Here is a 14,795-nt window from a genome sequence, read left to right on the forward strand (position 1 = left end):
CTCCCCGCTCCGGACAACCACTCTCCCCCAATAATCTCACCCTTCCCACTATTGTCACTGTCCCTACTGGTTGGATTTATCGTGCTCTCCGCTCCGGACAACCCCTCTCTACCGGTAATGTCACCTCCCTGCTGTTGTCACAGTCCCTTCCGCTTGGCTTTATTGTGCCCCCTGCTCCGGACAACCACTCTCTACCGGTAAAATCACCACCCCGCTGTTGTCACAGTCCCTGTCACTTGGATTTATCTGCTCCCCGCTCCTGCGCTGTCCGTTGTGAGTGTTCCCGGCAGCCTGCCATCAGCGCTGCAAGATTTGGCAACACTGATGTGAGTTCGGCATGGAGAATGACAGCGGGGACCGGACAGCAGCAGAGCAGAGAGGGGACAGGGTCATTCAGTGAATTACATCACTGAATGTCTGTGATTGGTTTATTGGGCACCGGCTGTGATTGGCTGGCGCTTGATCCAATCACAGCACTTAGTTACACAGCGCTGACAGTGGGGAAATTCAAAACCAAGCCAGGGGGATAAGTCTCAAGCAGCTTGCAGCACCGCTGGGGACAGCATCACGCCGGGGACACAGATGCCGTCTGGGAGGGGAGTATTGCGTTTCTTTTTTTAGCTAGTATATACTCTAGTATAGCTTGGCTTATACTCGAGTCAACAAGTTTTACAAGTTTTTTGTGGTAAAACGTATTGACTCGGCTTATACTCGGGTCGGCTAATTCTCCTCTTTAAAGTCACAGTAGCTTACAAATCGCTGACACAGCAGAACATTAAATGAACAATAAAACAGTCACCAACCATAGTCCCTTATAGGAGTATCAGGACTACCACAAAGATCCAAACAAACCGTGGTAGAGTTATTCTCCTGATCTTGGACTAGCCTGGGTCAGTGGCAGCAATGATTTCCACACAATGCATTGTAAGTGGGGCTGGCCTCCAACAGATAGATGTGCACACCAGAAAGGGACTCAGTCTATTAATTAGCAGGATTGTTATATGAGACCGGGCTAACATTATGGACACTGGACTCTATACAAGACTTAGGTGCTTGTACCCGGTTTAAGGAATGTGTTACTAAGGCCTGTTTTACTGGGGGCGACAAAATCGGAAGATTTTGTAGCATTACAGCATCACTACAAATCGCATGTATGTGAAGCCCGGGGTTTCCAATGGGTTCTTTCAGGCTACAAAACATCTCTCATGTGGAAGAACCCATTTTGTTTCCCTTTGAAGGGGTCCAAATGGTTCCAAAGAAGGGCAACTAAACTAATACATGGAATGAAGGGACTGGAATACCCGGAGAGGCATCAAAATTGGGATTATTCACCCTGGAAAAAAGACGACTAAGGGGCAACCAAATAACTATGTATAAATACATGAGGGGACGATACAAGGATCTCTGCCATGATCTGTTTATTCCCAGGACTGCGACGGTAACAAGAGGGCATCCGCTACGTTTAGAGGAAAGCAGGTTTCATCACCAATGCAGAAGGGGGTTCTTTACTGTAAGAGCAGTGAGACTGTGGAACTCTCTGCCTGAGGAAGTGGTGATGGCAAAATGAGTAGAGGAGTTTAAGAGGGGACTAGATGTCTTTTTAGAGCACTATGATATTACAGGATATGGACATTAGGTGACCAGCGGGGTTGATGATCCGGGTCTTGGAGTTGGGCAGGAACTCAAACGTTGATCCAGGGATTATTCTGACTGCCATTATGGAGTCAGGAATACATTTTTCCTCCAAATGGGCTAAATTGGCTTCTGCCTCGTTTTTATTTTTGCCTTCCTCTGGATCAATAAGGGGGATAGAAACAGGCTGAACTAGATAGACATTGCCCCATTCAGCCTAACATACTATGTTCACATACATGCATTTTGTAGCGAGTCTTAAAGAGGCCTTAAAGAAACATCGTATGAGAAAAAGAGGAACTAGATTTCCTAAAAGACGGAGTGTGGTATTGATCACCAAAAGGGAAGTGTAATCCTTTAGGCCTCGTTCACACGGGCGACAAAGTCCTGTGATTTTGTTGCGTTGCGACAATGCTACAAACCGCATGTATGTGAAGTTCGTGCTTTTCTATGGGCTAACTCACATGTGTGATGTTTTGTAGCATGCGACAGCCCGACACAAAAACCTTGCGGGTCCGGCGATATGCCCGTGAACCCTGAGGTTTTGTAGCCCATGTTTTCCTATGGAGCCTTCCTCTCTGTTGTGTCTCACGAAAACGCGATTTCCGTGTGTTGTGTGTAACTTTGACAGTAGGAAATCCTTCTGTCAAAGCCATAACCTAAGCCCTGGCTGCAGGGAAAATAAAAACAAAAAAACAGTATACATGAACTTAGAAGCGCTGTCCGACGCCGCAGCAGCTTCTCCCCGGGAGCCGGCACTGTTTCTCTTCATCTCTTCTGTCCGGAGATTGAAAAATCCCCGCCTCCTAGAATCGCTGCCCCTGATTTGCTGACACTTAGCCAATCACAGCCAGCGCTCGATGAACCAATCACAGCCATTCATCGAGCGCTGGCTCTGATTGGCTAAACGTCATACAATCACAGCAAGCGCTTCCAGGAGGCGGGGATTTTTCAATCCCCAGCCAGAAGAGATGAAGACTCTTCGGTAACAGATAAATTGCTTGTTACTATAAGATCCCTCACTTTCATTCCTTTGATTGTAAATAAACATTATGTATTTTTGTAACTCCTTCTGCTGCATCATATCCTGAATCTGCGTTGTGATACCACCAAAGTACAGGAGTTACCCCACTGTAACTAATCTGGATAAAACTCATTCTCCAATGGATGTCAACGTTATGGGGGCCGAATGTGACAGCCAATGTTATGGGGAGGGGAGACTTAAGCTGGCATGGGGGAAAGAGACTGAGGTTGGTAACATTATGGAGACAGATACTACAGTTTTGAGTGTTATGGAAAAAGACTAGACCGGGTAATTTTATGGGGAGGTGCCAGTGACTGGCAGGGAACATGGAAGTGCCACCGGTTGGCAATAATAGGGGAGGTGGCTGACTACAGTAAGAAATGTTATGGAGGACTGAAATGTTATGGGGAAGTGCCAATGGCTGGTAATCTTATAGAGAAAGGCTGGCAACATTATGGGGGAACAGATGAAGCGACTATGTCTGGCAATGTTATCGGAGGTGACTGCGGTTGGCATTGTTGTGGGGGACGGACTGACGGCCAATATTCTGAGTGAATTAACTATGGCTGGCAATACAATGGTGACTATGCCTGACAATGTCATGGGGGAACCTCTCACGGCTATAGACTGTGTGCACCCGTGTCTAACACCCCTCCATGACGGATCGACCATGGATTGCTTAGCGTTCATTACTGGAAGGGGTTGATTTCCCAGCTGCTTGCTGACTGCTCCAATGAGTCGATTCATTTGAAGCTTATTTGTAAATTGCTTGATATGATTAATCTGCTGTTCTTCCCCCTGGGAGGTCTCAGATGAGCGCGCCGGGAGCCGCGAGATGTCAGGTATAGTGTAATTTCTTGCGCTGGAATCAGTGAATTAGAAGGCGATTAACATTTGGCTGCATTACAGATAACGGTTGCTGAGAAACGAGAACACGAGGTATTCGAGGGGCGATGAGAAGGGACTGAACGCCATCAGAGTCACTACGTTACCATATTGTAGGTTTTCATAGCACTGCCCCTTTAATTCACCCTCCAATGTGTTGGACTGAGGCAAAACCCGGCCGTGGGGCGGGCAATAAAGGCAGCGACCTAAGGTGCACTCATTATTAGGGGCGAGGGGTCGCATCACAATGCCTGCTAATGCAGCCTGCAGAAGTTATCACAATCTCTACTTGCAGTCCTTGAGCGGAAAGCATTGTTTACTTACAGAGACCACGCCTTCTTTGCTAAGCCCTGCCTACTTGGTGGCGAGCGCAACATGAAAATTGAAAAAGTCACACATTTTTGCGCAAATGCGGCATGCAGCGAAATTTGCATCTTATTGCCTCTAGAAAACTTCTGGAAATTCCCAAATAAGTTTCCTCCAAAATACATTATTACTTCTCTCCCCCCCCCCCTCATATGTTATAATCCGCTCCCCAATTATAACGCATTCGGTCTGATTGTAATGAATCATAATGACAAAGGAGCCGGGAAAATCCCTTAATTGGCAAACGTTTTGTGAAACAGCATTTCCTGCAATTCTAATTAATCCAACGTGATGCCTTGGTGGCTCCTGCGCCACGGGAGGAGCCGGTCCTTACACGGAGCGAGATATTGGCCGTCTGTTGTTCACGTGTTCAAATGGCTTCATACCTGGATGTATCAGCAGAAAAAGGTACTCAAATACCCCCATTTACTCTAAAATCTCCATTGCAGCAGTGTCATTAAGTGCTCAAATACCACCGCCATACCGTGCTCAAATACACCACCGCCATACCGTGCTCAAATACCACCGACATACCGTGCTCAAATACCACCGACATACCGTGCTCGAATACCCCCGCCATACCGTGCTCAAATACCACAGCGATACCGTGCTCAAATACCACCGCCATACCATGCTCAAATACCACAGCGATACCGTGCTCAAATAACACTGCCATACCGTGCTCAAATACCACCACCATACCATGCTCAAATACCAGCGCCATACCGTGCTCAAATACCACCGCCATACCGTGCTCAAATACCACCGCCATACCATGCTCAAATACCACAGCGATACCGTGCTCAAATAACACTGCCATACCGTGCTCAAATACCACCACTCTACAGTGACCAAATATAATCTAATAATCATAGATTATAATTAGAGATGAGCGAACGTACTCGTTACGAGTACTTACGCACCCGAGCACCGCCATTTTCGAGTACAGCGGTACTCGCGCGTAAAGATTCGGGGGGCGCCGTGGCGGCACGGGGGGTAGCAGTGGGGAGTGGGGGGGAGAGAGAGAGGGCTCCCCCCTGTTCCCCGCTGCTACCCCCCGCACCGCCACGGCGCCCCCCGAATCTTTACGCCCGAGTACTGAAGTACTCGAAAATGGCGGTACTCGGGTGCGTAAGTACTCATTACGAGTACGTTCGCTCATCTCTAATTATAATGTAATTAATAAGAATGTCACACAAGGTAAATACACCATACAGTGCTCAAATAATGGCACAATGCAGTGCTAAAATACTTCCATACAGTGCCCAAATAATACCACTACGCTTCTGTGCTCAAATACTACTACTGTACACAGACCAAATAACAGGTCCATACATAATCTAATCTGATAAGAATGCCATACAATGTAAATACCACCATAATACTATGCTCAAATACCACCATAATACTGTGCTCAAATAATACCACCATACTGTGCTCAAATAATACCACCATACTGTGCTCAAATAATACCACCACACAATGCTCAAATACCATTGTAGCGTCTGAGGAGTGGGCCCACAGCCAAGGAGATAGCCGGCTAGATCGAGGCCCTGTCATGGGGCTCTACCATCTACTCCCCTGGGGGTACCACGGGACCTGACCAGGTTACTGCGGGGGGAATTTCACGGGGTAACCCAGTACGCCGTTTACCTTAAGTTCTTTGTCACTCGTGACGCCACCGTTCCCTCCTCTACAGTGAATCCAGTAGTTCACTATAAAGTAGTCCACACACAGGGATAACATTGTGAGCAAAACCGGGAACGGTCGGTAGAGCTCGTTTACTTGTAGAAACAGTTACAGTCGAACACTTTACATCAGTCAGCCGGGTAATGGTGCAGACACAATAGTGGTGTGACAGGGAGGATTCACAGGATGACAGACGAGTCCACAGTCCTAGTTATCTGTGGGGTTCTGTTCCCGGCCAATCTCCTTCACTCTCCAGCTCTATACTGGTCAGTACTCACATTTAGGGATCGCATTCAGCATGGCGACTCCTCTCACACTCACAGTCCTCCGTATTAATAGCACAGAGGCCTTGGTGGATTGGACCCAGGGCACACATCAGGCCATCGCTCAGCCTCTTCCATTCTGGAGCTCCTCACAGGATGCGGCACAGTTCCTCCTACTCACTAAGAGGTTCTCTATTCCCACAACTCCAAGTTAGACTCAGCCTCAGGCTTAGACTGGCATTAACTGCTAGACTTGCATAGACTCTCTCGCAGACTGACTTTTGCAAGGAGACCTTGGACTACACCTTGCACACACATATAAAACATGATCACACAACAAGATACATTTCTCTGACATAACCCAGACATTAACCCATTCAGCGCTGCAGAGGTGCAATACACATCACATTTATACATAGAAGACACCGACAATACAATTACACAAGACAAATACATTCATACTTATGGAGGGGCCCCGTTAACTCTGGGCCACTACACCCCAATACTGTGCTCAAATAATACCACCACACTGTGCTCAAACAATACCACCACACTGTGCTCAAATAATACCACCACACTGTGCTCAAACAATACCACCACACTGTGCTCAAATAATACCACCACACAGTGCTGAAACAATACCACCATACTGTGCTCAAATAATACCACTATACAGTGCTCAAATAATACCACCACATTGTGCTCAAATAATACCACCACACTGTGCTCAAATAATACCACCATACTGTGCTCAAATAATACCACCACAGTGTGCTCAAATAATACCACCATACAATGCTCAAATAATACCACCATATTGTGCTCAAACATAACTGACATGCAGTGGATTTTTTTACAGTTAAAACATGTCAAGCACCTGCAAAAACCTTTCAGCAAAAACAAATCCCATTGTACGACCCCCACCCTCCCCCTCGGCTGCCACGTGAGGCCTTATTTGCATGAGCCGGAAGTGCTATGGCGTTGCAGTAGCGGCACGTAGGGGATGAGATTTCCTAAATCTCATCCTCACGCTGTGAAAAACCTCCACAGGATGAAGTGAGGTGCGGTGCAGATCTCAGCTTTGCCCTACGTGGCGATACGTGTTACAGCGACAAATGTACTTTCCGCTGCAGGACGTCCGTCCAGTGTGAACGTGCGCCGATTGGCTCTGACAGAAGCCCCGTATGTTGTGATCTCATTGCAGTAGCCTGCTTTTTATTTTAAGGATAATGGCCCTTTAATTTTGTGCAAAGCGAACATGAAGTTCCGCGCCGCCGCTCATTCACATTAATGAGACGCAGCTGAGACAAATCAGGGACAATTGTCTGTAAACAACAAGCGGTCTCCTTCTATACCGTACGGAAGAAGCATAACAAGACCCCACAGCAAGGGACGTAGCGCTTCGTGCGGCGCTGCTCTCCGATGCTGTAATACCCGTCCATGCGGATTTACAGTTATCGTCATAATGCAGGTACATTGCCTTACAGAACTTAAAGGGGACGGCAAAGAACTGCGTTACTTATACCTGAAGACAAGACCAAGGACAACGCCGTCACATGACCACCAGATGGATGGCGAGACGTGGGCAAACGGCGCAGAGCTGAGAGCCAAAGTGTCCTCTAGGAATTGTTACTTTTTGTTTACCCCACCATCCCATGCCAACGTGCCCCCTAAAGCGGGAAATAGCCCTATTAGTAACCCGCCTCCATGCCTGGTTATAAAACCGCAAGGGGGTCCGAGTTATTGCAGGGAAGGAAAGGGGCGTCCATGTTCAGCATGTGGATCGTGCCCACTGACAGAGCAGATTCTGCTGTGGCTCCACGCAAAAATCTGTGTAAAAAAAAACTTTAAAGGCAAAATTTTGGTAGAATTTCTCCACTGTGAATTCTTCCGTGTGAACAACCCTCTTCAGGGTGGACCCCCAATGATGATTTTTTTTCCCCCTGCGATGCGACAGCGATGATTATGAAACCAATGATTTTTAATGGTTTTAATTACGCAATACTCATTTGCGATTTTTCAGTAGAGCTTCGCATCGCAGAGAAGAAATCTGCAATATCACTCAGTGTCTTCAATGGGGTCAGCGGTAGCAGCTGTGGCAGAAGTCTCGGATGCTATCCCATTGCTTTCAATGGGGTCGGCGCTGCTGCCGACCCATTGAAAGCAGTGGTTTTTAGGCAACCCCTGCAGCATGATTTTTGGGGAAGGGCTTGAAATATAAGCCCTTCCCTGAAAATCATCCCTAGCTGGTAAAAAAAAAACAAAAAAATTCTTTACTCACCACTCCGCCGCTCAGAGGCGTCCTCCGGCTGGCTCCCCTGCACTGCTGTCCAGCACTTTCAGCAGGCGGGGATTTAAAAATCCCTGCCTCCTAAAAAGGCTGTTCTGATTGGCTGAGCGCTCAGCCAATTACAGCTAGTGCTTAGCTATTCATTGATGAATAGCTAAGCGCTGCCTGCAATTGGCTGAGCTGTGGAGATCTATCCATATATGTGGCCGTGGATCTGCATGAGGATTTAGCTCTTTTCAGTGGGCAAACCCGCATGCAGAATGGCTGACTTGGATACGGAGAATCCGCGTCAAGAAGCGATCTGACATTACAAACCCCCATGCGGAATACACAGACTGCAGCATGGATCTGCCTTGTAAATAATAGGGTGTGGGTTTGCATTGGATTTCACCCAGATTCTGGGCAGATTGCGCATAGAAATCAGCAGCAAAATTCCTCTTTGTGAACCCGCCCTAAAACGGGCAGCAAAAAGTTTCAAATGAAGGGTCAAAAAATGTTTTTCTGAAGGTGCGAGTCTTGATACGGGTGATGATGAGGAGCGTTTGTACGGTACATCCAGGGGAGATCAGAGCAACCAAAGCATGGCTGCAGAAACTATGCCACACCTGTCTACAGGTTGTGTGTGGTATTGCAGTTCAGCCCAATTTACTCTAATGGAGATGAAGTGCAATACCAGACACAACCTGCAGACAGGTGTGGCGCTGTTTCTGGAAGAAAGTATCCCATGCTAGTTTTATAATTTTGTACCCTTTTAATTAAAGTTGGTTCACAAGGCAGAAAAACCTCCTCCCCATCCTCAAGGACAGGAGGTACATAGCGATGGGATTGCCCCAAAACACCACCACACCTTTAACCATATGGCACAGGAGAACTTGGCACTTGGTTGCCCCATGTCCTTCCTAGGATCTTGGTTCATAGGAGCTATTTTCACCACCCATAAGGCAGGCAGCCAACCTGGGCTAGGGCCCCTCGCTCCAGGGGCCCCATATCAGTCACATGACCTGCCTCTATATTACAGAGTATTGAGGAAACCTGTTCTATAGCTAAACAGAAGATATGCGGTTGTGTTATTTCGGAGGTTATAAGTGGCTAGAGATATAATAGTGCAGGTGAGTCGCAGTAAATGGAGCTGCTCCCTTCTTTGTGCTCGTGCTCTATATATAACCGGCTATTGTGCTTTACTGCACGGTGGAGAACATTCTGCTCCGCTAATGGACCCCATATCTGAGCATCTCCTGTAATTACATAAGGGGTGGGGGGTCCGCTGCATCGGCTGGAGCTTCCCACACACCCTGAGTCAGTGCGGCTTCTATTAGTTCACATCCTCGTTGAGTTCCCTGCTACGTCGCTATGCTATAATCAGCTCTTTATGGATCAACCCACGGAGCGGCAAGACCTACCCATATATAGGGGTATAGAGCGCCTCCAGCCACCGGGGGGTTATATTTTGCTTCATATTTACACGGAGCGATCGCTACATTAGGAACACCCACTCAATACCGGGTCGTCCACCTTTTTGGGCGATCGTGGCTTTCAGACGTTGGAGAATAGATTCCACAAGGTGGCAATCATCATCCATACTCCACTCGCCCCATGCCCGCTGTAGCCGCTCCGTCAGTTGGGGCACATTTTGGGGATAAGTGGGTGGAGATCTCACAGCCCTTCCAGCAGATCCCAAACATGTTCAATGGGGTTACAGTTTGATGAGTCTGGGGGCCAAGGCAATGTTCCTCCAATCACTTACGAGTGATCGAGGTGCATCGTCCTGGTAAAGGTGGCATTGTGGTTGGGGAAGACTTCCTGAAGATATGGGTGCAGATGGTCGGCTGACAGGTCCCTGCAGCGTTCACCATTCAAGGACTGTGGTATCAGTACAAAAGGTCCAGCACAGACCAGGACACCGCCATCACCGGCCTGCTGAACCCCAATGGTGCACCCATGGGATACGGCTTAATGCTGTTTACACTAGATGTGGACCTGGTTAAACAGGAAGCGGGACTCATCACCGCCTGTTCTCCTGGCATTAGCACTTACATCCTGGGTGCCGTGATGCCAGGAGTTACCAACGGTGACATTGCATCCTCTGATTGGCAGGCAGTGGTCACCTGACTTCTTCTGTCTACTGCCGAGGACGGGTAATTACTGCGGGATTTGTTATTTTCACACAGCGGCACCGGCCATTGTATCTGCACATAGTTACCGGATAATCCCTTTAATTCTTCTGTTTAATGGGGTTATCAAATTCACGACTGACTGATGCAATGGCTTCTGGGATGCTGCAGATCATACATGGCGGGTGGTAGGGGGGGGGGGCATGTAGACTAACAACCCCAAAGGAAAACAAGGCATGAGGTCCGGTGAACATGGGGGAAGGAGGAGGTTCACCGTTGTCACGACTGCACGGCCGATCCATCTGTTGGTAGTCGCCTACTGGGGTCACTTCTGACATCATTGTGACAATGGGGGGGGGGGGGGTGCCCCCAGGGGTGGGGGGGGGGGTGCCTACATCCGGTTGGAACATGAAACTTGGGATTTCCTCTTCCCGCTGCAGCAGAAGCCATATCTGTAGCGTCCTGGTATGACATCCCGGGGATTTCATGGAATAAGAAGCGGTCGGACACTTCCCTGCAGGTTGTAGCGCAAAACACATTCCCCGCGGGGGCGGCTCTCGTACGCTTCACATCGATGGGCGGGTTTCCCTCCTCCAGATTCTGACATTATGTTTGTTGCCCAAAAGGTGGAAGGCGGCTTCATCACTAAACACTAGAGACTCCATGAAGCCTGCGCTTTCCATCACAGTTTGCTGACTCTCGTAGGTTTCAGGACCGGTAACAATTCCGAAATGAAAGCTGCGCTGTGATTGGTTGCTATGGACAACAAGGACAGTCAAACTTTTAGATAGTTTTGCTAAATAAAAGTGTTTGAGTTTATTTCCATTGATATCACATTTGTGTCGGAGAGTCATTAGAGGTGAGTGATGAGGGTCACAGCGGGAAGGTCATCTGTACGACCTCTGTAGTCGTACTGCAAGGGCCAGAACTCTGCTGCCCGCCCTCCGGGGCTCATAGAACGTGTTGTGCAAATTTTATTACAGTTTTTTGGGGGGAACATGGAAAAACCGTCTCGGAGTTCCAGCCTTGTTGTTTGGGTTTTGCTTTCATGATGTTCATTCAGTAAATGACGCGATCACTTTCTTTTCTGGATCGGCACGATTACTGCCATACCGAGTCTAGAGAGATTTGTAATTTTTTACTCCTAATGTTTTGGTATTTTATCCATGTAAAAAGGGTTATTTTGGGGTAAAATGCATATTTTATTTAAAACTATATTTTTTTCTTTAAATTAATTGAACTTTTTTTGACACTATTTTTCAGTTCCTCAAGAGGACTTGAAGATGCGATTGTTTGATGGCTAGGATAGTACACTGCATTACTTATGTAGTAAATCTACAGCAGCCTATTAGACTCTGCTGGAGGCGGCGTCTACTAGGCTGAGTTACATGGCAGACATGGAGGCCTTCGTCAGTCCTCTGGCTGCCGTAGGTTCCATTGGTACCTTGCAATCACCCTGCAGGGTGCCAATAGGTGACTGGAAGAGCCCCCACCCCTGTCATATGCTACAGTTGCTACTGATTGGGGCATGTAAGGGGTTAAACTGCCAGGATCTGAGGTTTCTCCGTTCCTGGCTGTTACAGCAGGAGCCGGGCTGTCAGTAGTCAGCCAAGCCACCGCCTTAAAAGGCTGTATGTGTAGCCTTAACGCCCATTAGTGACCCCTGTAAAAAGGTGTATTGGCCGTCACTAAGGGGTTAAATGGTTCCGTTAAGGCAGATGTGAATTCTCACTCAGATCCCGACACTTTCCCATCTCTCAGGCTCCCAACCCAACGACTGCAGGAACGGAGTGATCGCTCGCTGCCTGATACATCCCGCCTTCACATCGCCATGTATGCCTGATCAGTGGACACGAGGAGTCGCTGAGCTCCCAGCATGCAGTAGACAGGAAGTAGTCCGTGGCACATGCCCATCCAGGAACACTATTATAGACAATTGCATAATTAAAAAGTGCTGTGATGATTCTGTCCTGCATGCAGAAAATAATGACTAGTGAGGCGGGACGGTGCGGCTCTCCAGTAGGGGGCGGCATTGTTCTGTGCATACATGGATGATGGGCAGTGACATCCAGGAAGCTGTGGGTGATGTCAGCGTCCCTGAGCCCAGCAGACTACAGGCTGCCATTTGTGGAAGTCTGCACCCTGTCATTGGAGTGACAGCGCGGTGACGGGCAGCTACGGCTGCCGACTAACTCGGGTTCTTTTGCGGAAATGCTGCAAGTTTTGCTGCTGAATTTTACCCAGCATTTCCGCTGATAGGGACCGTATTAAAGGGCTAAAGACAATACAAAATACAGAAAGAACGGACACTCCCCTACTCCAGCAACTCCCCAGCCATTGGCTGGAGCCCCAGTGCCCGCCACTCGTAACCCAGCAGGTGGTCACATGTCGATCAATGTGCACATGACCACTCAGCCAATCACAGGTGTCCGTGGTGATTCTTGCATTGCTGCTGAAGTCTGTGATTGGCTGAGTGGTCACGTGACCACTGGTCAGCTTCTTCCAGAATCTATACGACGGGCATCGGGCAGCCGCGCCGGATGTGGAGCTGCTGGAGAAGTGAGTATTAATTATCTCTTTCTTTTATACTGTTTTAATTTGTTTTTTTTACCGTCCCGGAAAACCCCTTTAAGGCTGGATTCACACGGGTGTTCACGCCCGGCCGATATACGCTGTCCCTCTGATGCATTGGTCTACAATGCAGCAGTGCACATTGGCGTATTTCCGCGGCGTAAGTGTCCCAGCCGGCCAAGATAGTGCATTTCGGCCGGGCACTTTTACGACGGCGGTGGCTGCTCTGGAAGCGTAGGAAAGCTGCCGGAGAAGGGAGTTTAGCAGCGTGACTGCGTAACTGCTAAACTCCCACCCCTCCCTGCTCTTCCCCACCTCTTGCTGGCTGTTTGCAATGGGAGGGGGCAGGATAGGGGCGGAGCTAAGCTTTCTCCATCCTGCCCCCTCTTATTGCTGGCTGCAACAAGGGGCGGAGAGGGGGCGGGAGCTTAGCACACTTGCAGAGAGCAAGCGAGGGCAGGGGAAGGGGGAGAACAGCTTAGCAGAGCTAAACTGTCTCCCCCCACCCAACGGCATTGCGCGCTCGGCATATATGCGCCCGGCCTGAGCCGTCTGAACGGGCGCACAAACGTTAGCTTTGTGCGCCCGTTCACCCGTTTTTACGGTGCTGGCGGGCGCGCATAAAAACGCCAAAAGGCCGTGTGAATAAGCCCTAAGGCTGGATTCAGATGGGTAATTATTATGTGTGAGTTCTGTCCATTTCTGACACTCGCAGGGAAAGCCATTTATTTGAATAGGTTCATTCATGAGCGATTTTTTTTCCCCTCATTCTAAGAGTTTATTCACACAAGCGTATATCGACCGCCATTTTCACGGCCTGCCGTTATACACTACAATCCGATGCATTGGATTCCAATGCAGTAGATCACACAGACATATTCTGCGGCGTAAAAGTGCCCGGCCGGCAAATATAGCGCTGTGCGCCTTTACACCGGGCAGTAAGGATAGTCCTGGAACTATCTGTGTGCCTGGAATACAGCAGCGGCTGCATAGACTCCTATGGGAGCGAATGACAGCGGCCGGAGAAGGGAGGGGGAGGGAGTTTAGCAGCGTGACTGCTAAACTCCCTCCTTTTTCTTTCTTCCTCTCTCCTCCCCTCCGACTGTTTGCAGTGGGAGGGGGCGGGGCTACACTTTACCCCACTCTGCTGCCTTCCATTGCAGGCTGCAGAAAGGGGCGGGAAGGGCTGGTGCTTAGCTTCGCCTACCCCGTCCACTCCAATTGCAAACAGGTGGAGGGAAGGAGAAAGGAGGTGAGTCGGCGAGGGGGAGGGAAGGGGAGGCAATATGCACTGGACCCGTGCTGTCTGAATGGGTGCACAAACGTTAGATTTGTGCGCCTGTTCACGTGTTTTTACGGTGCCGGCGAGCGCACGTAAAAATGCCTACGCTCGTGGGAAAGAGCCCTAATCGTCCGATTTGAAAAATCACTGCATGTCCTATTCTTGTCCGATTCCCAGAAGAGAAGGGTACATGTAATGTGGGATGTCCCGCACATCGGACGGCACATGGATGGGGTGTCTGTGTGCTGTCCAGTGGGAGGTGTGCTGAAGGATCCGGGACACAACTTGCTATCGGGGGTGTAAATAAGACTAAATGAGATTTCCACTTTCATAAAACAATGCAGTTGGGTGAGGTACAACTTTCTAATATACTGCTGGAAGAGTGGGTGAACCGTAAGTGAGGGCACCCTGTTTGCATGAGATTAGAAAAACATGTCTGCTTTCTACCAGAAACAGCGCCACTTCTTTCCATGGGCTGTAAGTGATATTACATCATTTCAATGGAGCTGAGCTGAAATACCAAACAAGACCACTAAACAGAGTGGCGCTGTTTCTGAAATAAAGTAGCTATGTTTTCTCATCTCATATCCCCATTAAAGGGATTTTCCCGTGAAAATAACTTATTTTTTGTCTACAGGTTGGAGCCCACCAATCATGAGGCCCGGGGTCTGTGTATGCATTA

The 14,795-nt window shown here is 48.7% G+C and overlaps 1 protein-coding gene across 6 annotated transcripts in view; it reads right to left on the minus strand.

The window, feature by feature from the left end:
- Positions 1 to 14,795, minus strand: part of KCNT1 (potassium sodium-activated channel subfamily T member 1) — a 295,306-nt gene that overhangs the window by 113,616 nt on the left and 166,895 nt on the right. The gene's annotated exons all lie outside the window — the stretch shown is intronic.

The sequence above is a fragment of the Eleutherodactylus coqui genome, chromosome 10 (assembly GCF_035609145.1).
Source record: "Eleutherodactylus coqui strain aEleCoq1 chromosome 10, aEleCoq1.hap1, whole genome shotgun sequence".
Taxonomy (NCBI): domain Eukaryota; kingdom Metazoa; phylum Chordata; class Amphibia; order Anura; family Eleutherodactylidae; genus Eleutherodactylus; species Eleutherodactylus coqui.